At 37.7% G+C, this 24527-nt stretch overlaps 1 protein-coding gene across 13 annotated transcripts in view; it reads right to left on the bottom strand.

Annotated features, from left to right (window-relative positions):
- The window catches only part of LOC128856993 (ecotropic viral integration site 5 ortholog), a 121074-nt gene that overhangs the window by 71306 nt on the left and 25241 nt on the right, over positions 1-24527 (bottom strand). For 12 of the 13 annotated variants that reach the window (XR_008453885.1, XR_008453886.1, XR_008453887.1 and 9 more), the window contains one exon: positions 967-1003. The exons of the other annotated variant lie outside the window; for it this stretch is intronic. The gene's annotated coding sequence lies outside the window, so the exon portion shown is untranslated. The remainder of the gene's footprint in view (positions 1-966; positions 1004-24527) is intronic. 13 annotated transcript variants of the gene reach the window in all.

Raw genomic sequence — 24527 nt, 5'->3', positions numbered from 1 at the left:
TGAATCTGTTCATGTGTCTTTTTTTTTGCTTATTTTCTTCTCTATGCTGATTATCTAAAATCTTCCAGCAAGATTCCGCTTCTACCCAAAAAGCAGTGGCTAAAAAACAGTATTCCTGGACTCATAGCCGTCTGGAAGCCCAGATTTGAAACCTTTGAACTACAGTTTGTGGTCAGAATGGGAGAACAAGGCCTTTTGAAGAACTTTGGAGACTCAAACAAGTTTTGGTTCGAGCAGTGACGTCTACAAGGTGAAGTCCAAAACAAACAAGACTGGCGTCATAAAAATGTTTTTGATGGCGCCCTTTTTATAATGCGTTTGAAGTTGCATCCCTGCTGACTTCCAGTGAAAACTTGGTGACATTCGGTTCAGTGGAAGCCAAGTTATTGCGTCTAAAGTGTCAGTTAGTTTGTGTTATCGGTACAAAAATGAGTTTCGATCAAAGAGCTAATATCAGCGGTACAACTTTTACCGAATAATTTGCATTGATGAAAAAAGTTTATGGCGATGATTGTCTATCTCGTGTCAGAGTTCATGAGTGGGTTATACGTTTCAGAGATGGTTATGAGGACATAAATGACAATGGACATACGGGCCGGGCCGCTCAAAATCGGTAATCACCATAAACTCCATCGTAATTGTTCGTAAGTTAATCAAAAATGAGCCGAAATCATAGTTGAAATTCATGGAATTGGAGTTGAATATCTCCAAAACTTCGATTTATCGCATTAAAAAAAGCATTATAATTTCATATCTATAACGGACTTAACTTGTATCAGATCTAATGGCTGGATTAAGTATAGTGCGAATGCGCCACTCGTTAGCACGCTGTTGGACTTTAATTATCTCTCAACCTTTTTGGATTTGGACCATTTTGGGGCCCAACAGGTACTTCAATTGCAAGTAAGCAATTACTTTCAATGTAACAAATCAATCAAATCTTATCTTATTACTACGATCGCTTACCTGCCTCCTAATTTCATATCCTGCGCTTTCACTTGAACTGTGAGGTTTAGCTTAATTCAAATAATTTTAAAAACTAGTTTGGCAATTTCTTCATTGTGAAGCAGAAATGCAATTCAAAACACAGTAGAACTTAAAAACCCTTGTGAATTGGAAAGACATTACGATCCGTTTGCATTTGCAGGCCTTCATCCCATTCAGATAATACGATTGGCGCATCAGTTAAGTGCTTTTCGTACGATTGTTCATACGACACGAATGTGATGATTCCATTCCGGTATCAGACACATTTCCGTATTTCCAAAACTATGTCTAGCACATTTCATCTGTGGCAGAAATTCTTTATGATTTTTTATATACTTCTGCACATCCAATGCTTTTTTGTTTGTGCATCTAACAGACTTCATAGTAGAAATGAAGTTTTACGATACTTGAATGACTGCACATTGACACAGTTCTGAATACTTACAATAAATATATTCACATACAGGAATGCAAGCAAGGATAACCATTAATGTGTTGCACATTGCCATATGGTGGACCCATAAATTCTGTTATGCCTCTCACAGAATTGGAATGCAACTTCTTGCACAGTGCACTTAGGCTTGATTAAATGGAAAATATTATATTTGCGCACTTCAGTAGGGCAAATGTATGTATGTAGAAGGTGAAAGGCAACAAGCGCCCAATATACAAATGTATTGAATAAATAAAAGCAGCTGTTGACTGTAGGCACATTAGGGTGGCCGGGCATATGAAAAACATTTCTTGGACTACATCTCTTGGATGTCTAGCAGGCATGCAGAATGTTTAGGGAGGCTAAGGAATAAGCGATAAGCCTCCGACGACGCCATGGTGCAGATCCAAATTGATCAACTTTTGTAAGGAGTCTCCCACCCGGTCATCGATATCCGCTTGACTGTTGTTGCACAACTTTTTTCTCAGGAAAGCACAGATCAGATGGAGCTCCATTGCCTCATGCAGTAGGCGGCCGCCGAAGCCAAATGGGTTTGTGCGTGACTACCATTCGGGTGCGCGTAGGTTCGAATCTACGTGCATGAAACAGCAATTAGCCGTGGTCTCGCGGAAGGTACATGTATTATTTTCCCTTATAAAAGGAATGTATAGAAAAATCCAACAATGAGGATTCATTCTTTACTATCAAGTTAAATATCTCTGTTTTCTTTTCGATAATGAAACAAAGTATTTTCAAGATTCTCGGTTTTATCATAGGGTACATGAAGGAGTGCTTAAGGTAGAAATCGTGGCAATTTCTGCACCGACGACTTCAAGCTTGAAACTGGTACAGAAGCTGGATTGCTTTTGAACAGTATTTTCAGATATTTTACTGCTTGAGATATGACGATAACGGTCATACCTTGACGGTCTTTCAATGGAAGTCTTTGCAATACAGTTACGAAGAGAATGAATCTTAGCACGAATTTATCTGTTTTGTATTATGAGTAGTGAATCGAACTTGCATTCGCCAAAATGTGGCGAATGAGCGGCGAAAATAAATCTCACAAATCACAATATTGCCAAGCCATTCATTGAATTTTCACAAACAAGTAATTTCTCCTCTTTCTTAGTTTTGTTCGTTTATTTTGTATTGGAAAGGAGCCTGACGTCAGACTTGTCAAAATCGCGAAAAATAAAGTAACTGTTTTGGGAACACGCCACCTTCAGTATATGTAAATTCAGACGCCGTTGCAAGACGGAACTGTATTGAACTTATGCGGATGCCGGGATACTGTGGCATTCAAGGTAACGAACTGATTGATGAATTGGTGAACTGCGGCTCTTTGAAGCGTCCAATTGGGCAGTCAATTTTACGACCAAGTATATGGAAATTTTCGCCTAGAGCAGAGTTTTCATTAATATAACCCATTAGAGCCGCTGGTGCAGTACTGACACCTGAAAAAACCTGACTTGGTGGTAATAAAATTCCTTCTCAGACAGAGGTGAATCTGTCGATGATCCACAGCGTGGCATTGAGGCTTCGGGTTTAGTTCAGCAGGAATATCAAACTTTCTGCTGTTTTGATGAGCCCCAAGGTTAATTGGTGGTTCTCGCTTGGTAAGGATGTAAAGAGGTATGAGTTCTAGAAGAAAGTCCATTGATGTCATGGGACAAGGCTCCTGTTTTGCATACACAAATCAAGTCTTTGTAGAGAACAAAGCTAGTACAGAGCATTTTCTTGCCGTGCTCCAGCTTTCGCCAGACTTAGCCGGTACATTTTTGGGACGGATGTATTGAGAATGCACGAGCTATATTCATAAAAACATTTGAAATGTTTGCAGAGGAGCAATGAATTTTCACACCATGTGCGCTTTGAACCACCGAGATATTTAAGAATATTGGTTTGATGTGTTAAAAATGATGGTTCCAAAGGGCAGATCGAGACCGAACACTGAGTGACTAACTTGTTTTGTTTTTCATACAGGAAAGGAAAATAGCCAGGGCGCCCTAGAGTAGATCTACATAGTCGATTGTCAGTGTGGCTGTTTCTGATCGATAGTACCTACTACGCTTTAGTAATCGTTTTCCCATTTGGCCACCCTAATGTAGATAAGTATATACAAAAACACATATCTATTATACATTGAGGTAGCGGTAGACAGGTAACCACAAAGAAATTGATTAGTCACAAACCTGATGGCTGTTGGAATATTTAATTTTTCGTTGCGTTTTGTTGCTGCCTCCATTGCAGCGTTGAGCAATTTGAGCGCGAAATTCGAGACTTTGAAAGGCAAACTTAACCAAACCAAAATTTAAGCCAAAATACTCATATATGTATGCGCACACGCACACAAACAATCAAAAGCTATATACAATCAGTCAAACAGTTAAATCGGCCATTTCGCCCCATTCACCACTACACCGCTAAGTCAGTCAATTCAACTCTGCTTTATTGCGATTCAGTCCAAATATTCGTATAAGTGAATGACGAGCGCCTTACTTTGTGTCTTTTTTGGATTGAGACCGAAATTCCAATATAGCCGAATATTCATTTCACTGGTATTGACACGTTCCACATGCATCGCACGCCAATACAGTGTTTTATTTGAAAAATGAGGTAAAATAAAAAATAGCAAGGGAATAAAGTACTTTCCATTGAAACGACACACGTAAGCAATGAGATAAGATAATCATAAGATAATCTACGTACAATTACCGCAGCAGTAATTTCATTTGAAGACGCAGAGCTAGGAATAACTGCTGAGAGTGCCTCAGAGTTCTATCAGCTTCTAGACTATGCAAATTCACATAGTAACTAACAGTGAACCAGGTGAACCAGTATACTGGAATAATGGAAGAATCACTTCTTTGCGCTGCTGAAAAGTGACGCAAGTTTCATCTGCAGCGCAAAAGAACGCCAATGTGAAACCGACGTCTCAATACCAGACTACGACGATGCACGAATACCAATGTGCAATTATAGAACAAGAAAACTTTGGATCCTAAGCGACATCAACTCTTAGCCGGAGGAATCGTGTCGAATAATCGTCATTTGCGGGAAGTGTTGAATTTCCTCTTTCATTCGAAAAAACGGCGGCTGAAGCGCATCGAGATATCGAGAGCTATAAAAAGTTTATGGAGATGCTGCTTTCAGTGAAACAACGTGCCGAGATTGGTTTCGACGCTTCAAAGACCGCGATTTTAATGTTGACGACCGTCCGCGGGAAGGAAGGTCAAAAACCTTCGAAGATGCTGAATTGGAGGCGTTGCTCAATGAGGATTCGTGTCAAACGCAAGAAGAGCTTGCTTCAGTATTAGGAGTTACCCGTCAGGCGATTGCGTGCTTTGGGAATGATTCAGAAACAGGGGCTTGGGTTCCTTATGACTTAAAACCAAGGGATGTTGAACGTCGTTTTTTCACCTGTGAAAAACTGCTCCAGCGGCAAAAAAAGGAAGGGTTTTCTTCATCGCATCGTGGTGGGTGATGAAAATTGGATTCATTACAATAATCCAAAGAGAAGAAAGTCCTGGGGACTACCCGGTCATGCATCTACGTCGTCGCCTCGGTCGAAGATGCACGCTGCGAAGATTTTGCTATGTATTTGGTGGGACCAAGTTGGTGTTATTTATTATGAACTGTTAAAACCAAGCGAAACCATCACTGGGGATCGGTATCGACTTCAATTGATGCGATTGAGCCGATCACTGCGCGAGAAGCGGCCACAATACGCGGAGAGACATTACAAAGTGATTCTACAGCATGACCACTCTCGGCCTCACGTTGCCAAGCCCGTTAAAACCTACCTGGAAACACTGAAATGGGAAATCCTACCCCACCCGCCATATTCTCCAGATATTGCGCCATCCGATTGTCACCTGCTCCGATTGATGGCACATGGTCTAGCTGACCAGCAGTTCCATTCATATGAAGACATCAAAAAATGGCTTGATCCGTGGATAGCCTCAAAAATGCCGAGTTTTACCGCGACGGTATACGAGATGTGCCAAAAAGATGGAAAAAATGTAGTAGCCAGCGATAGACAATACTTTCAATGATTCACTTGTAACCATTTTTTTCAGAATAAAGTTGTATTTTCATAAAAAAAACAGCGAGAACTTAGTTGCACACCTAACACAATGTCGATTCACTAACTACGAGAATTAGTACGAGAACATCCAGAATTTGGACAGGACTGCACTAACTGAATGGTGAACAGATTTTGAAAATATCTCGCAGAGAAGTTTAACAGCTGATTTATTCAATTGAAAGTTTTTAACAAATCTGTAACTTAAAACTTCTGAAATGACAAGGTGGCGCAAAATTAATCATTCAATTTAGTTTGAACAACTTTTCACATAATGCCGAAAACAGATTTCCGATCTCTCAAAAGCTTGTTAAACTCTCAGGTCAATATGTATGGGTCAATATATAAAGTAGCGCAAATTAATCATTCAATTTTGTTTTTGAATAACTTTCTTACTGAATACAAACAAAAACCATTTGCAAACATTATAAATCTTCCGATAAGGTGATTAATTTTGCGCCACCTGTCACTTAAATGCAAAAACTCAAATCGACGCTCTGTGAAAAGTGTTCATCGCGCGCTCAGGCCAATTTAAGGTGTGCATAACCGTCCTACCGAACGCAGTACTCGGTAAACCATCGGCAAACTTGAGAATCATTTTACGTCAATAAACAAAATTGCGATAACGACTTCTTATTTGTGGTCATCGTCATCATCATCATCATTCCTTCGTCTCCGTTGCGGAGCATAGGGCCAAAGTAAATTTTTTTCCATTTTGTGCGATTCCCGGATATATTTTTCACTTGGTGCCAGATCATTGTTTTGTCCACGGCTCTGTATTTTCTCTTCGAAGCAGCGGGGCTCTTAGGTCTGCCTCTTATGCACTGTCCTTGGGGATTCCAGTCCAGCGCTTGTCTGCTGCAGAAGGTTCTGTACAATTTCCGCAGACCGACACCATGTTTCACAGGCGTAGAGCAGAACTGATTGGAGTTGAAAATCCATATTTTTGTTGCAAAGAAGATTTGCAAATGCACCTCTTGCTTTTTCCAATCTTGTAGATACATCCTTTTTACATCAGCTTTCCGCAGTGAATTGACTTCCAAGGTATTGAAAAACGTTTACATTTTCAATATTTTCCTCTCCGATATTGTTGAATGCATCGTTCGTATGTACTGGCAAATGGTTTCTTTGCATTGATTTTAAGTCCAGCGGCACTAGAGTGGTTTACGAGATCATTCAACTTGCTTTCGATATCCGATTTGCGTTGAGAGCAACTGTCAGCAAAATCTACCTCTTCGAGATGTTCCATTGAAATCGGTTGCCATAGCATTTCTCTTTTTCCTGCATTGTCGATTGATGTATCATAGTTAGTAACTCATCGATGACAACAAGGAGAAGAAGCGGCGACAGAATGCAGCTCTGTCTTACGCCAGCGTCGGTTTGGATAGCATCCGATAAGATTCCATCATGAGAGATTCGGCACTCGAAAGTTTCGCTTATTTGTGGTGACGGTTATACAATTTTGAACTGACCTTCTCGAAAAATTGAAAAACGCACTTACAACTTGATCAAAAAGTTCCCGGAATATATTCAGAAAATTCAAAATAAAAGTCAATAAAAGTGATATTATCGCTTCACTGCTATGCACTTAAGCCAGCCTTAGATCTAGCTCTCGTCTTCGATTTTTTTAAAAATTGTGAGCATCGCTTTCTTTTTTGACTCAAAACGTCGGGTTTTTTTGGTCTTTGTTCATTCTTAGCTCTTCACTCACTCATCTGAGGGCTGGATTGTGTTTCGTACTCATAAGCCTATGTCTCATCTCCAGTGATGATGTGTATGATGTATGTTGGGTCGGATTCAGCCTTGGAAATCATGTCTTTAGCGATATCAACGCGGTCCGTTTTTTCTATGAAATTCAGGTTCTTTAGGACCAACTTTGCAGCAACAACCATTAATTGAAATGTCCTGAACTGATCCATAATCAGTTGTTTTTTTTTTTCAAGTCTTCTGCCAGATCTCAAATGGTTAGTTTGCGATTATTGCTCAACTTTTCTTTCACTTTATTGATACCTTCATCAAATTTCGATGTCGACGGCTTGCCACCTCGCAGGCTGTTCCGCATCTTCGATAGACTCACCATCTTTTCTGATGCGTTCATGTTAACTCATTGTGGCAAATTCAAATCTATTTTTAAAGGAAAAAATAGAACGCAAATCAGTTGACTTAGAGGAGAACCTGGCGGTTGTTTCCGGAACTTTTTGATCAATGTGTACTCCTGAATATGCTCATAGTAATTTTTATACAAAATACAAGCACCACTTACGACACACTGTACTTCGCCACTCTGCCATCTGTGGTCTTACTTTTTATGGTCGTTTTTGTTGTGGCTGATTGAAATCGACTTGCGGCATGTTGATAGTTTTTCGGTCGTTTTTGACTGTTTTCATCGTGGCAATGTGACTAGTGTGGCTCTTTGGTTGCACTTGGTATTTATTGTGGTTGTCATTTGGCTTTTTTTAGCCACGATGCTCGAAGCGGTTCTAAGCGTAGTGTACGGCAAAACAACATTTATCTAAGCACACATCCAAACGCACTCACATCTCCCAAGCTCCGTTTATGTGTCATTCTTTGTTTTGTCGATTTTGTTTTCTCTACAGTTTCACTATTCTATTCTTTACATACAGACATACAGACACATACATACACACACACACACACATATGAGTTCACTTGTTTAACTGCAGCTTTCACGGCTACATGCGAGTTTTTAGAACAAATTATAATCTTTTTTTGGGTAAATACTTGTACAAGTGTGTTGAATACAATACCAGTGTATATGTATGTATCTATGGATGTGTGTCTGTATGTATGCACGTAATTTACGATAGTTCTGGTATTGTGGAAGGGCACGCATTAGTAGCGGCGAATAGTTGGCAAAAGTGAAGGTTCCACTCTGCTGCCGCATTCATACATCCAGTTATTCTTTCACTACATAACTACAAACATATATGTATTACATACATTAGTATGAATGTATTTTTTTTTTTGTTTTTTTTTTAACTTTTTTTCTTCTTTTGTTAACGTTGAATGACCGGAATTGTTTATGTTAGAGGCATTTTGGAGATCTGCTATGCATTAGCACGTCCGGAACATGCCACAAAACTAAGTCAAAGCATGAAACGAAGGTGTGGTTTACATAGGTATGCATGTGTGTACTAATTTACTATATACAATACATGCGCAGATTGAGGGAAAGAGGCTGTACGCACAAAAAAACGTAGCATAAAGCGCGGCACGCGTTTTCAGCGAGCAAAAGGTTATGACTTTTTCAATACGTGTTGGTGTAACCGAGTCAAGGATGATGTCAAAATTATTTCTGCAGTACATTTTAGTTTATTTACTTGTACATGCACCCACACACAACACACACACACATATATATATGTATACTAGCAAACCCGGCCCGCTTCGCTGGGCACACTAAAATAGAATAGATATGGTTTAGAACAGAAAAGATATGGTTTTCATATTATTTATTTCTTTATTCTCATACTATTTATTTATTTATTCAATACCACGTTTTGGTATCTATCTCGAGACCCTAGTCACGGAGCGGCATGAAAAATACTCTGAACTAAAGCATTCACCAACAGCTTCCATTTGATACCCATATTGAACATACACATCCGAAGGTTACCTGAGTCCACGTTTTGACCTATATCTCGAGACCCCTGTCACGGAGCGGCATGAAAAATACTCTGAACTAAAGCATTCACCAACAGCTTCAATTTGATATCCATATTGTACAAACACATTCTAGGCTCCATGTTTTGGTCTCTATCTCGAGACCCTAGTCACGGAGCGGCATGAAAACTACTCTGTACTAAAGCTTTCACCAACAGCTTCCATTTGATACCCATATTGTACATACACATCCGAAGGTTACCCGGGTCCACGTTTTGACCTATCTCTCGAGACCCTAGTCACGGAGCGGCATGAAAAATACTCTGTACTAAAGCATTCACCAACAGCTTCGAATTGATATCCATATTGTACAAACACATTCTAGGGTCCACGTGTTGGTCTCTATCTCGAGGCCCTAGTCACGGAGCGGCATGAAAAATACTCTGAACTAAAGCATTCACCAACAGCTTCCAATTGATATCCATATTGTACAAACACATTCTAGGGTCCAAGTGTTGGTCTCTATCTCGAGGCCCTAGTCACGGAGCGGCATGAAAAATACTCTGAACTAAAGCATTCACCAACAGCTTCCAATTGATATCCATATTGTACAAACACATTCTAGGGTCCACGTGTTGGTCTCTATCTCGAGGCCCTAGTCACGGAGCGGCATGGAAAATACTCTGAACTAAAGCATTCACCAACAGCTTCAATTTGATATCCATATTGTACAAACACATTCTAGGCTCCACGTTTTGGTCTCTATCTCGAGGCCCTAGTCACGGAGCGGCATGAAAAATACTGTGAACTAAAGCATTCACTAACAGCTTCCATTTGATATCCATATTGTACAAACACATTCTAGGCTCCACGTTTTGGTCTCTATCTCGAGGCCCTAGTCACGGAACGGTATGAAAAATACTCTATACTATAGAAATCATCAGCTTCCATTTGCTACCCATATTGTACATATACGTCCGAAGGTTACCCGGGTCCACGTTTTGACCTATATCTCGAGACCCTATCTACCAATAGGTATTCAAACTATACGGAAACCATCTTCAATACCTACTTAACAATGTGTGTAAGTTTGGTTTAATTCGGTTTAAAGACACGGCGGGTCCACGTTTTGGCATATATTTCGAGACCCTAGTCATCAATAGGTATGGAAATTACCCACATTAAAGCACTTATCGACAGCTTTCATTTGATGCCCATATTGCACATCCACAACCAAAGGTTACCCGGGCCCACGTTTTGACCTATATCTCGAGACCCCAGTCACGGAGCGGCATGAGAAATACTCTGTACTAAAGCATTCACCAACAGCTTTCAATTGATATCCATATTGTACAAACACATTCTAGGGTCCACGTGTTGGTCTCTATCTCGGGACCCTAGTCACGGAGCGGCATGAAAAATACTCTGAACTAAAGCATTCACCAACAGCTTCCATTTGATACCCATATTGTATATACACATCCGAAGGTTACCCGGGCCCACGTTTTGACCTATATCTCGAGACCCCAGTCACGGAGCGGCATGAGAAGTACTCTGTACTAAAGCATTCACCAACAGCTTCCAATTGATATCCATATTGTACAAACACATTCTAGGGTCCACGTGTTGGTCTCTATCTCGGGACCCTAGTCACGGAGCCGCATGAAAAATACTCTGAACTAAAGCATTCACCAACAGCTTCCATTTGATATCCATATTGTATATACACATTCGAAGGTTACCCGGGCCCACGTTTTGACCTATATCTCGAGACCCCAGTCTCGGAGCGGCATGAAAAATACTCTGTACTAAAGCATTCACCAACAGCTTCAATTTGATATTCATATTGTACAAACACATTCTAGGGTCCACATTTTGGTCTCTATCTCGAGACCCTAGTCACGGAGCGGCATGAAAAATACTCTGAACTAAAGCATTCACCAACAGCTTTCATTTGATACCCATATTGTATATACACATCCGAAGGTTACCCGGGTCCACGTTTTGACCATTTTCCCGGCAATTGTGAATCTAAACCATTCTCGAATCCCATTGAACACACACAAAAAATTTCATCAAAATCGGTTCAGTCGTTTAGGAGGAGTTCAGTGACAAACACACGAACATAAGAAATATATATATAAAGATATATATGTATGCATATTATGTGCTCATACATTCTTCATTAGATGTTAAGCCCAGGTTCTCACAAAATTTGTGGCATATGGTACACCTTGTACATAAAGGGACTACCTGTATTAGGGTGTCCGTTATTTACCAATTTGATTATTTTTCTTGCGACGCCCCTATACTTTTAGTTTTCTGTCTAAGAAAAATTATCAGATCAAAATCAGCTCTTAATATTCAGAATAAACCTTGCCCCAAACACGATATATTTCCCATTTATATAACATGGGATTTTGCTACTTTTTGGAATAAACTTTTTTTTTCTCTAGTATGGTAATTTACACCTATGAAAAATACATATTCTGATGGCAATTTTAACTCTCTACAAACAAGATCTCTTATAATTTTTCGATAAATTGACTCCCTTAAAAGTTAATCGAAGTTAAAGTTGAACTGTGTGTAAATTTCAGACTTTTTCACTTTTGCAGCAATGTTATTACTGTTATAGCAAAATTCTGACGTTTATATAAAAAAATTATCAATTTCTATGGTATGAAGATGAAATATGAAAAAATCCACAAGTCGAATCAAATTTATACCACTTAAGAATGCACGATTTATTTTAGTAAACATGTTTTAGTTACATTTTTTTTTTCTACTCGCTTACAATCTGGATTACATACTGTTTGTCATCTTCACTTCTTGCTAAAACGTTAACATATTCTTCCGACAATTTTACAGCTCTTTCTGCATTGTCATTGACTACTCTTAAATTTCTTACAACCTCTAAACCTCTCAAATATCCAGGATCTTCTACTCATTTACTGCTGTCTAATTGAAGAAAACTGGTATGAATATCAAATCTTTCAAAAAATTTTAAAGAATTTTCGTTTATAAAGTAATCAATGTCTTTATTTATGAACCATTTGAAATCATCGGAATTAAATATGAAGCGTTTAGGAGCATCAAACTGATTGTCATCGCTCAATTTTAATGCTTCTACCATTTTTTGCTTTAAACTATAAGATAATTTTTTATCGAAAAATGTTAGAGCCCCTGTTTCAGGACTTAAGTACCATAGATGATTCCGAAATTTTCTGAAAACTGCATCGGACAGATTTCTATCGATCGTTCTATATTGGTAAACAGATTTGATGAATTCAAGGTCTTGATTCGGTGCAGCTGCAGCTAGCGGTGCAGAGTACCAAAATGGAACATACACAAAAACGACGAACAATGCTATGTCCTGAAAACTTTGTTTATCTGCTGCGCTTAAATTGAAACTGTCTCGAAAAATATACATTTTTAAGCAATAAAGTGCTTGGGCATCCATCGAGCGTGATGGAATGCCCCCGGTTTATAAAATTAGATTTCTTTGACGTTCATTGTGCCTAAAAATATTTTACTTAGCTCTAATAATTCTCGGTAATCATCACGAGGTAGCGTAGTATTCAAGTATTCATCAATTTTCGAACTTATTTCTGGTATTTCTTCTTTTAAGACTTTTTTCAATTTATTTTTTTGTATAGATTTATAGTTGTTTTTATCAATAGAAGGCCACTGACTTTGGGAGCGTCGCAAGAAAAATAATCAAATTGGTAAATAACGGACCACCTAACCTGTATGCATACAGTTTTATACTCCAGAAAAAATAATGTAGTACCTCCTATATGCGGTGTGGGCAGCTGAAGAGTAGGAGCTCTTGAGTAAGGAGGCACTAACTGTTTGACTGACGAACGACACTCACGAACGCCTGACGACATGAGCCAACCACCAGAGGGAGTCTCCCTGGTCTCATACCCTGGCGACTGCACGATAATGGCGTCGGGCAATGACATCAATGGCCTGTGTTCCAATGTGAACGTCTACCTCACCGACCTTTCTCGCTTTTTCACTGCGAGGAACCTCGCACTTTCGACCACTAAGTCCACGGCGACCCTCTTCACCACCTGGACAAAGGAGGTCAGTCAAACTGCCTCTCAAGGTAAAAGTTGATAACACACCAATTCCGACTGAACACAATCTCAAAATGTTGGGTGTAACCTTCCACAGTTTGCTCTCCTTCTCTGCGCACACAACCGCTACTGAAGTCCAAAATCGCAACAAGGTCCTCAAATCGCTTGCCGGCAGCACTTGGGGCAAAGTCAAAGAATTGTTGCTATCGACATTTAAAGCAATTGGCCGGCCGGTTCTAAACTATGCTGCGCCTGTGTGGTCGTCTGGAAGCAGTGACACGCAGTGGATGAAGCTTCAGTCATGTCAAAATACTGCCAGCAACCGGTTGCCTCTTGACGTCCCCCCTTCAACAACTTTACAATGAAGCAGAGATGCTCCCTGTAATGGAGCACAACAAACTGCTCAGCAAGCAGTTCCAGTTAAGGTGCTATCGCAGGTTTCACTTCTGCAGACATCTGCTCGAGCCAGAGCCGCCTCCTAGACACGTCGGAAGACACCTTTTAAACTACGCCGACGAGATCCAGGACAAAACTAACAGAAATCTACTGAACCAGACAGTGTTTAGACAGACATCAAACGACATTCACCGGTAGACCGTTACCACCTTTTTAAGCTCCCGACCCCCGAATGCCGTCATCGGAGTCCACCCACCACCTATAGCAGATGAAGAGCTCCAGCCTCCCTGTCACAATTACGTTCTGGATACTGTATCAGGTTAAACTCTTACTTATCCAGAATCGACCCCGACTTACCAAATATACGTCCAGCATGTGAAGGCACCCCGCACGTCACTAACCACCTTTTCACATGCCCGTTAAAACCCACGCATCTAACACCCCTCTCCCTCTGGACCCAACCTGTCGAAACAGAATGTCTTTAGATGAGCCAGACGAAGACGACCCCTGATGTACCCTACACTGATGGGGCTTCTATTGCTGCTAAAACAACAACAACGACCACAACAACAACGACCACAACAACAACGACATTAGACGGGAAGAAGTCGATACCAACAAATTTGATATCCCTTTCTTCTGATGCTCCTTTTGCGCCAAAAAGCGGAGCAATGGAGACTACCGATGACATAGAACCTCTATATGTCAAAAGGAGAGGACCCTGGACGCTGAAACCAATTGTGGTCAATAGACACAAACGCGGCACAGATAGAAACATAAGAAGATAAGCTTATAGCATGAAGCTGGCTACAAATATGGTTTGACCCAGTCGCGGGTGAATAGAATTGGTCCTTTATGGATGCCATTCTGGGCACTCCTGAAGTAATGTAGAAAGTAGTTCCGGGAAGGGGGTTTCCCCAGAAGAGGAAGAGGGATTGTTTTAGTGGCCAGACAACTGAATGTAGTACACGACGGTCGCTGTAAGTACATTTTGATCACTCCTCACCACCTAAAAAACAACCAAAAAAAAAAACCACCAACTCCGAACTACAGATGGTTTTTTTTTTTTTTTGAGAAAATCACCCGTGATTTGCTATTCCCAAATGAGGGCAAACGCTTAAAAGAAATGTTGTTTCTATCTTTGAAAGCTTCTTGTCCGCAGTGGGCAGCGATCCCTCGACTGAGTGAATGGCAGTCACGCACAAACCCATCTCTATACTCAATTTATTTATATAACATATACATATGCATATATATTTATAAATATGCACATACACATACATATTTACACACGCCCGCGTTTATTTTCGTTATTCTTGTCGGATTATCCTTTTCACGTTTTCTTCCTACCTGCGAGTATATAATTTTTTCTGAAAAATTTATGAACCACTTTTATGCCATACAGTCGCTTAAGTTACAAAATAACTCTCTTTCACGCCATGAATATATGGATATGAGTAGGCCGAAAAACAAAGGAAGACTAGGGCACTAAAAAAGGGTGGGTAGAAAAACGAGGAGGAAGCAGATTTTGTTTACTCACCACTGAAACTGGCACTCACTGAAAATCGGGCTGCTATGCATTTGCAATGCTTATTTATTTTTTCATTCATTTATTATAAAATATGTAGCTTATGTAGCTGTAGCAAAAATAAAATAAGTTAAAGTTCCAAGGTTTTGAACAAATTAAAAAAAATTGTTAACAAAAAAAAAAAAAAATCGTACTACTTCTGTTACTTTTACTGTTAAAAAGCATACTGTTATTTGCAGTTTAGGAGTTATGATAATTTTTAGGCTTCAGCATTTTTTTATAAAAGCGAGTAATATTTGCTCTTTTTCCGTCAGTTGAAAAGTTCATCTCGTCCAAGAGATGGTATTAACTCGTGAAAATATTCGTGCGTCGATTTATTACAACTTCCTACGTGGATTATTGAGACTTTTGGCGTTGGAGCACCACGCTTAACCACTGTGAAACGCTGGCACAACGGGTTCCAAAGTGGCCGTCGATCTTTGCAGCATACATTTCGTGAGAACCGTCCAAAACCGGTCGTTGTGCCAGAAACAATCAATGTTCTGTGTTAATTGTTAACGCAAGATCCTCGTGTGGCATATCGTCAAATAAAGACATCTTTGAGTATTGTAGGATTGGCATACATTCAATATTGCATTAAAAATTGGTCGTCAAGAAGATTTGTTCTCGTTGGATACCATATAATTTGAGAATTGCCCGAAAACGGATCCGTGTCGATTGGTGTAAAGAAATATTGAAGAAATTCAGCCGCGACTGTTCAAAGCACGCCTATTACATCGTAGTAACAGGTGACGAAGCTTGAATTTATGCATATGAGCCGGAAACAAAACAACAATCGACAGTGTGGGTGTTCCAAGACGAACTTGAAACAAAAAAAGTTGTTCGCGGAAGAAGCACATCAACGATGTTTTCTGAAAATCAGCTGTACCATTGATAAAACTTCAAACAATAAATTCTGAGTGGTGCACAACCATTTGTTTGCCAGAAGTTACCGGATAAGTAAAGAAAACCAAACGCCGAAGACGAATCATCCTTCACCAAAACAATGCAAGCTCTCACGTATCGGCTCACAAAAGGTCGTTTTTGAGCACTCAAAAGCACGAATTAAGAGGTCATCCACCTTACAGTATTGATTTGGCACCTAATGATTTCCTTTTGTTCCTGAACATCAAAAATAATATAAAAATCCAAAATCAACATTATTTAACACCTGAAGAAGCTATTGAAGCCTTTAAATAGCCCTCTTGGAGGTATCCACTTGTGAGTGGCGGTAAGAGCTTTGAAAATTTGGTTCGAGGGAATGCAGAAGTGTATTGACTTTCAAGGAGAGTATTTTGAAAAACAATAAATCCTTTTTCATTATTACTTTACTGTGTTCTCATTATTATTGGGCGCAAAATAAAATTGTTTATGTATTAAAGAATGGTTCACGCAAAAAAGTACGCACAAAGACGTTATTTTATCTTAGCGAATAAAAGTCCAATTCACAAATTAAAAATTTAGATTTCAAACGGAAATGTATTTATTGTACTTTTAAGTAAAAAAATTAGTTGACTTTTTACGCATACGTCTTCATTAATAACATCGGGCGTTGAACATCCACTCGTTAACTTTTGCAGCAAATTTATTTCACTTTTATAACATTAAATTAGATTTTTTTTACAAAACAATAGCACCACCTCTCTTCAATTTATATTTCACAATTGCCCAGTACTTTACGATTAGCTGAAACAGCGGGCAATTAGGTGGTTAAATAGTTCGGCACTACATCGGCATTGTTGCTTTTGGACAACTATAGTTGTTCCTGAGTAATAGATACCAACTACATAAATCCGGTCAAAACTGGACTGGTGAACGTTAGAGACGAACAAATGGCAGCAACCTTTGTTTCAGACACTCCTTAAAATGCCATAATTGGCTGACGCCAATATCTAAGGCCGCAGCTGCAAATTGTCTGCCAATTTATCAATTTTTTATAGTTGTATTTGTCAACCTGGCAGTTGTTTTAAGTCAATTTTGACGTACTTTATTGGCATGTTTTGATATGAAGTTTTTGAAATTTTCATGGAGGAGAAATTTTATCGAGGGCTAGAGAATGTAACACTGTAGCAAAAGTCTGACAATTCAGTTTGAAAGGCAATCCAGTTTTCCTCATAGGCGGCGATATGCAGCCTCATGACTTCTCTTAACATTTCAGTTTGATAAGAATATCTCATTACTCCTGCCTGGTATTTGTATAAGTTGATTTGCTAGTGTTAAGGTTTGTTTAAGAAGTCTTAGAACCACTAATAATTGCATTGAAACCATAATTGGCTATGATCCCATTGGGTGACCCGCAAGTTTGCAGTTTGTAAATTTATGAAATTTCCCGCCATGAATTCTACATCGACATGGTGCCCACTTCAAATCAAGCTTGTTGTGTGTCGCGAAGGAGTTCAGCAGCAAGCAAGAAAGATCAGTCCTTCTGCTTTCCAAGGACTTGATGTTAATTAAAAGGAGACGGAATTTTTAGGGAGGGATAGGAGCAGAAAATTGAAGCGGATTAAGAGCTTATTTAAGCAAGATGAATGGCAAATTTGTGATGAGGCCACCGTATGCAAGATACAAACGCTACAGACTCCTAAAAATAAGGTTATATATGCGGTTTATTTTCGCAAAATATTGTCAAATGAAGGGGTTGTTTGAGAAAATCTAATATGTAGCTATTTAATTGCGATGTACACCCCGCGAGGGCATTAACATATTGACCAATTTTGACTATTTTTCTCCTTTTTTTAATATTCATTAGTTTTGTAAAAAAAAGTATAACAAAAACAAATAAATTTTTCAATTTTGCAAACGCCAAATTTATCATCTTTATTATTATATTTGATGGTTTTAATAAGCATTTCTGGAAAAAAATCGTGTTCAGTTTTATAGCTCATTAAATTTTAGTATATTAAAGCGCAAGTCTCAAGTTGCTGAATAATCCCGTTAACTTTTTCCGGATTTTTTTCTCATAATTTTCGTCATATAAAAACAAATGTGGTACATTTGAAACATCTCGGACTGAGCTTACCGCTAGCGATTTTCTGAAAATTGAAACACTTTATGACTCGCTCATGAACCAACTGGAAATAAATGTAGGCGACAGGCAGCTAACCCAACTGCTATAGAAAGCTTTTCAAGCTCCGCGCACACCCTGTGCTATCAATTACTTGCAAGCATCGCTGTGAGTTCGCTGAAGCTAAACGAACCTTTTTGTTCGCCATATATTTTCGATGCTTAGAAGGTAATTAATTAATTATAACAGCAATTTGTGTTCGCTATATTTTGTGCAAGAACAAGTGAAACTGAGTGCCGAGACAAGGTGCCCGCCCACCACTACCGCCCGCCCACCGACTCTGCGTTTTTTGTTGTTTTTTGCTTTAGTTTGTTTATTTGTTCGTTCGCGTTCTCGCACATCTGCCGCTAATTTGCTAAGTAATTCTTCATCCAACTAATTACAATTAGCATTTACTGTCAGCCTTGATTGTTGTATCTTTCATGTTTTTACGTACGTACAGTAATTTTTACATACGATCAGTATTGATAGCTGAAAATGTGCTAAAAATGAACGAGAAAACACACTGGCGCATACGTACGTTGCATGCGAATAGGTAGTTATCTACTTATGATGTATTTAAAATAAAATAAAAATTTATTACACTATGCAACAATATTCAACTTTTTTTAAAATAAAAGGTGGCTTTCATAAGAAACATTTTCATGTCAGAAATACACTTGGAGGTTTGTCATTGCAATTGGAAAAAAATGTATCATTTGGTGTTTCCTAACCATTCGGTTAAGGTGGCCGCCGTGGCGCAATTTGCATTAAGAAAAATGCACTTGAACTTGATAAAGCTTATTATTAATTTTTATACGGTTCTGCGTGTTTTCTTCATAGAAAAAATGTCGTGCATTTGAAAAAAAATTTGAAAAAGTCAACGTGATTTTTTGTCAACTTCAAAGTTGCGCTTTATTATTCTACTAATCTATAAGCTAGAATATTGCATACCAAAAATGTGTCTAACTATTATAATTAAAAACCGCGAAATTGGCACGAAAAGCTTACAGAATCTTTCTAATTTTTTTATAAAATTTTAAAATTGAGCAGAAATGATTTTTTGTTACACAATGAGCGATATTTTCATACAAAAATAATAAGCTCAAAAGGAAAAGAATGTGCAACGAGATGGCACATTGACAGATCGAAAGAAATGAAGCCATTCGACTCTTTTGCCAATCCCCTTACATCACCTTCACGTGGTGACACTGTTAGCCTAGTGCGGAGATCAAGTAGCTGCCTTTTAGCAAGAAAGAACAAACTTTAGTGGAAGCCCTAGTAACGAAAGAAGTAAGGTGAGAACCCCCGAAAAGGGGCTGGCCTTTAGGTTGACAACCTAATGTCAGTATAAAAAAAACTTGTCTCGACACTTCAACAACAGCCACGGATTTTTATCAAAGCCCAACGGATTAGATGGATTGGGCACGGTCTGTGCATAACGAAAGAGCGAAATGGAGGAAGAAAAAGATGGCGCCCACGAAAGAGATGGTTGGATGACGTCGAATCAGATCTTAAGGAAATGAATGTACACAACTGTAGAGATGAAGCCATGGATAGAATAAAGTGGAGGAAAATAGTTGATGAGGCTACCGTCCACCAAGGACTCTGAAGCTAAGAAGAAGCAGAATAAGAATGAACATTCGAAAAAAAATATAGTAAAAACTGGCTAAAATGCGATGTGTATGTAAATAACTCACCTACCCGGGTCTGAAAAAGTGCGAAAGGCAAAAATTGTGTTTGATCACAGAGTCCGTAAATACTAGTAATTCAAGAAAAGTCTATGCGCAGAAAAAAAAAACCAGTTTGATGAGATTTAACTAAGTGAGATTTAAATGATAAGATTTAAGATTATTTTTCGGAAGCTCACTTAAGAGGGCATAAAAAATTGCGGGAATAATGCAACCAAGTGTCCTCAAAGCCTTATGAAGGCGATATTTAAGTAGAGTTTAAAATGACAACTGTTTCAAAGCGCGTTTTCTTAATTTCATGTTAAAGGGAAAGGTACACATTTTTCGGTATTATAAATTTGATATATTTTTTATATATCCTTTTCAATGCTTTATTTAAGGGTAATGAATATGAGAACGCGCCGCAGAGCAAACTGAGAAAAAATGAAATCAAATAAATTCGAATAGAACGAAAAACAAAACAAATACAAAAACTTGACAGGCAAAAAGGAGGTAGTTGACATGGAATTAGTTGAGAAGTAAAATCATTGTACAAGAATATAAGCAAGGCGAATCTATAAAAGGTGGTATCGCTAAATCAGCTGATTTGGTTTTTTTTTCGCCGTGTCCATGTGGCTGTCAGCCCAGAATGAAACAGGCGAATCATTTTTTGTTTTCCCTATTTTTTTGACAAGCACCCTTGGTGTGAGTTTGACAGGTAGTCAAGTGTGGGATGGTATGAGCGCTTGGTCTTTTTGCTGAACGTATTGGCGGGGTTGCTATGTAAAATTAGAAGTTTTACTGATAACATTAAAAATAATAGAAAAAATGCAAAATAATATCGTTGACCTGGAAAATTTACAAGAACAAATGTTTTTAATATATTTCTTAGTAAGGCTTTCTATTAAAAATATCTACATTTTTAAGTAATTTTTTAAACTTTTTGATACGATTTTCTATGAAGTTTAATCATTTTTTATGCAACCATGTAACATAAAAGAGAGTTTCGGAATCAGGTGATATCAGCTGTTGGCATTTTTTAACAACCAGCTGAGAGAATTTTTACTTATGGATCTGTATCATAAATCAATTATTAAAGGTTTGTTCACTTGTGACCTTCGGTTTTTGACACTCCCTTACAAAAGGTTGCATTTAAAAGCGTGGAGAAAGTGGACAAAATTGGGTCCCTTTTAGTAAAAATGGTAGGAGAAAAGTTTTTTATTTCTTTTTTTAATTTTTTTTATAATTTTTTTATTTTTATTTTTTTTTTTAATTTTTTTTTTAATTTTTTTGCAATATTTTTTTTTTAATTTTTTTTATAATTTTTTTATTTTTATTTTTTTTTTAATTTTTTTATTTTTATTTTTTTTTTTAATTTTTTTTTAATTTTTTTGCAATATTTTTTTTTTAATTTTTTTTATAATTTTTTTTTTAATTTTTTTTTTTTAATTTTTTATATTTTTTTTATATTTTTTAATTCTTTTTTATTTCATTTATTTAAATGGAAGCAAAGTGGAAACGGTTGAAAAAAATTTAATTTTGAATAATTATATTTTATAAATTATTATAATTTTTAAATTTAAAACAGATCGTAAAGTGACAAAAGGTCTCTTCTATTCGCCATTTCCCCGCTCGCTATCTTTATGCTCGATTAACTTAACGAAAAATTTGCATGCGAAAGCAACAACAAAATTATCAAGCAAGATTCGACGCTAACGAATGGTTATATGGTTACAGCTAATTTGACTGGTATAACTCACATCTTAAAAATACATATAATTTAAGACAGCTCTATATCCCTATTTGAATTGAATTACATGTAAATTTTTTTCATCATCAAAAAGAAAGTTTTCTAAATTCTTCCCGATTTGTCACTTACTATAGGTGAAGCTATTTAGCTTCATCTGCTTGCATGTTGCCGTGGGTGTTACGGACTGTTTAATTACGTATTACTAAATGAACTATAGTTAGTAACTTATGTATTTTTAAATCAACTTAGTAGATTTGAATTTTTTCGGGCGCAATGCTCCAAAAAGTTCTCTACACCATCCTGTTTTAACCCGTATATCAGGATGTATTCCAGCTCATACTTGTCTTGGACGTACCGTAACAAACCACGGAGCAAGTTCTTACTCTCAAGTACAGGTTTTTGAGAACGAAATGTTTTTCCTATACATTTTACTTTTCCTCCACTTTTACTCAAAATTTCATGAGTTACCAACACAGTTTCTTGCTAAGCGAGCTGATTTGTCAAGAGGGAACTAGAAAGCTGGTTACTGAGCAAACCTTTTATTATTGAATGATGGATCTGTGCAATAAGTAAAATAAAGTTTCATCCTAGTTGTGATGTGAAATATGTGAATATGTTTGAATCAGCTATTATTTGTTTTAGCAAGAAAAGTGAAGCAGTGCATAAACTGTCTGCTGACATCTATCGACAAAAAAGACATATTACATGGCAGTCGAGGAAGTTGAGAAAACGGCCCTACAGAGCAATTTGATTCATAAAATTTATCTTAACATTCATTCTGCATTCAAAAATACTAAAAAACATAACTTTAAAATTAAAAGAAAAATGGTCTGATGAATAACTCTTCCAAGCGGCAATATTTTTTTTAAATAAATAATTTTTTTTGTAACCATGACACTACATGAGAACCACAAAAGTGTTGGCAAATGATAAATCACAGCCAGCAAATGTTTAAAATTAATAAAAAAAAATTAAATAAAAAAGAGTGTGTTTTCCCCCTTTTTGTTCTTAATGTTAACCACAAGCTGCCGGTAATTTTATGAATGCACTTTACTCAATATCATTGCGCAATATGAAGTGCGCTATCAAAATAGTCCGCGCTTATCGCAGTCCTCGCCCAGATACTGCCAGCATTTCATGGGTGCTTGCACTTCTGCGCCACTTTAATAAATAAGCCAACGAATGGCTTCTGTGGTGAGGCGAGAAAATTGCCAAAGACTTTAATTGAAGTAAGAATGCAACATTGTACGAAAAAAGGCGTAACAATTAAATAGAGGGACCAAGGGGAGAACAAAAGCGCAGATATTGGTTTATAAATTTATGAAAAAAAAAATACAATTTAATTAAAAATATTATACTTGTAATGCAAGGCAATAAGCAGCTTGCAAGTGCTCCGCCGACCCCAAAGAGGAGCTGATGCTTAAACTATAATAAGTATGTGTGCATGTATTTTGGAGTGATAGTGGCCTGCTAGGCGCAATGTTCAACGTGAACGCTATCTGAAAATGTTGCGATACAAAAGCAACTGAAAACTGTATGAAAAAAAACACTGAAAATGCGAGCCAAGTGCGCAGTGAAAATCTACAAATATTAAAAATAGAACAACATTTTTTTACATTTTCTCTGGTATCGAAATAAGCTTAGGTGCAGCGTTCCTGTTTTCAACATTTTGAAATATTTTGCGGGAAGTCAAATTTTTGAGTTAGTAAAGAATTCGGTGAAAACCCGCATTCTTTTAAGATTTTTTTTTTAAAAACTCGGACGAATACCGAAGCTACGGCCGTGTCCTCATCGCTCAGAGGGAGAAACCTTCAATTTAAAACATAATTCTGCCACCGGACAGCCTGTAGAAATTCGGTCTGTAGCACCGGACGCTCATAAATTCGTTAATTTTGAACCGATCGATTTAAAATTTTTTTTAAATGTAAAAAAAAAGTTTAAAAACCTTACCATTGAATACTTACAAGAAATGCGAATAGGAAAATACAATTGAGGAATACCATAAAAAAAGTAATAGGTAAAAAGAAAATCAAAAATGAATTACTTATATTTTAAGCGATTTTTCCTCCTCAGCCTTTAACCAACTTCCCACTTCAGAATGAGAAATCTGGCTGCTGTATTGAGGCTAATGCAAGTTTAGAAAAAAAATCCATACAATGATTTTTATAGCCAACGAATAAAAGAAAGATTTATGTTAAAGAAAGTTCAAGACACAAATCTGTCAGTTTCACAGCGATTAATTTTGGTAGCCGACATAAGAAACGCTCAAATTGACGAATAGAGCACCGTTGACCAAGTTAAGAACGAGTAAATTGCATGCGCGTGCGTAAATTGTGAAGAAGAAGAAGAAGTTAGTGGTTGAGAAAAGAAGCCAGCAGTGATGCGAGCAACCTGCTACATTAAACGAATGCTTTTACTTGGCTTTTGATTTTTTTATTTTTACGGAATTTAGGCATTTCATCATTTATGCTTCAGTGAGCTGCTGCTGGCTGTCAAGAGTAAGAAGCCTTAATGATCATTTGCAATTATCTCTTTTTTACTACAAGCAATTTGTTATTGTTTAAATGTGTTTACTAGGTATTACACAAATTTTTAGGAGGTGAAAGCAAATCATGTTTGCATTTCTAACCGGGTGACCGAGAGGAAAAACCACGAAACCGAAGCATCAGAGTTGAAAATCTTATACGTATACGCAACCAGTTGTAAGTGGCCACGCATTGGAATTCTTAGAATTTGCACGTCCTCAGCACTGCCAATTTTATCAAGTATGACTACTATTTGAAGAACGCGCCAATGAAGTTCCAAAGATTTTTCATTTGCTTTGAATTTGTTTATAATTTTTTTATTTACACTCTGTTCAATAGAAATATGGCACCTAACAGGGAATG

The sequence above is a fragment of the Anastrepha ludens genome, chromosome 3, assembly GCF_028408465.1.
Source record: "Anastrepha ludens isolate Willacy chromosome 3, idAnaLude1.1, whole genome shotgun sequence".
In the NCBI taxonomy this organism is placed as follows: domain Eukaryota; kingdom Metazoa; phylum Arthropoda; class Insecta; order Diptera; family Tephritidae; genus Anastrepha; species Anastrepha ludens.
This window is presented reverse-complemented; position numbering and strand designations above follow the sequence as displayed.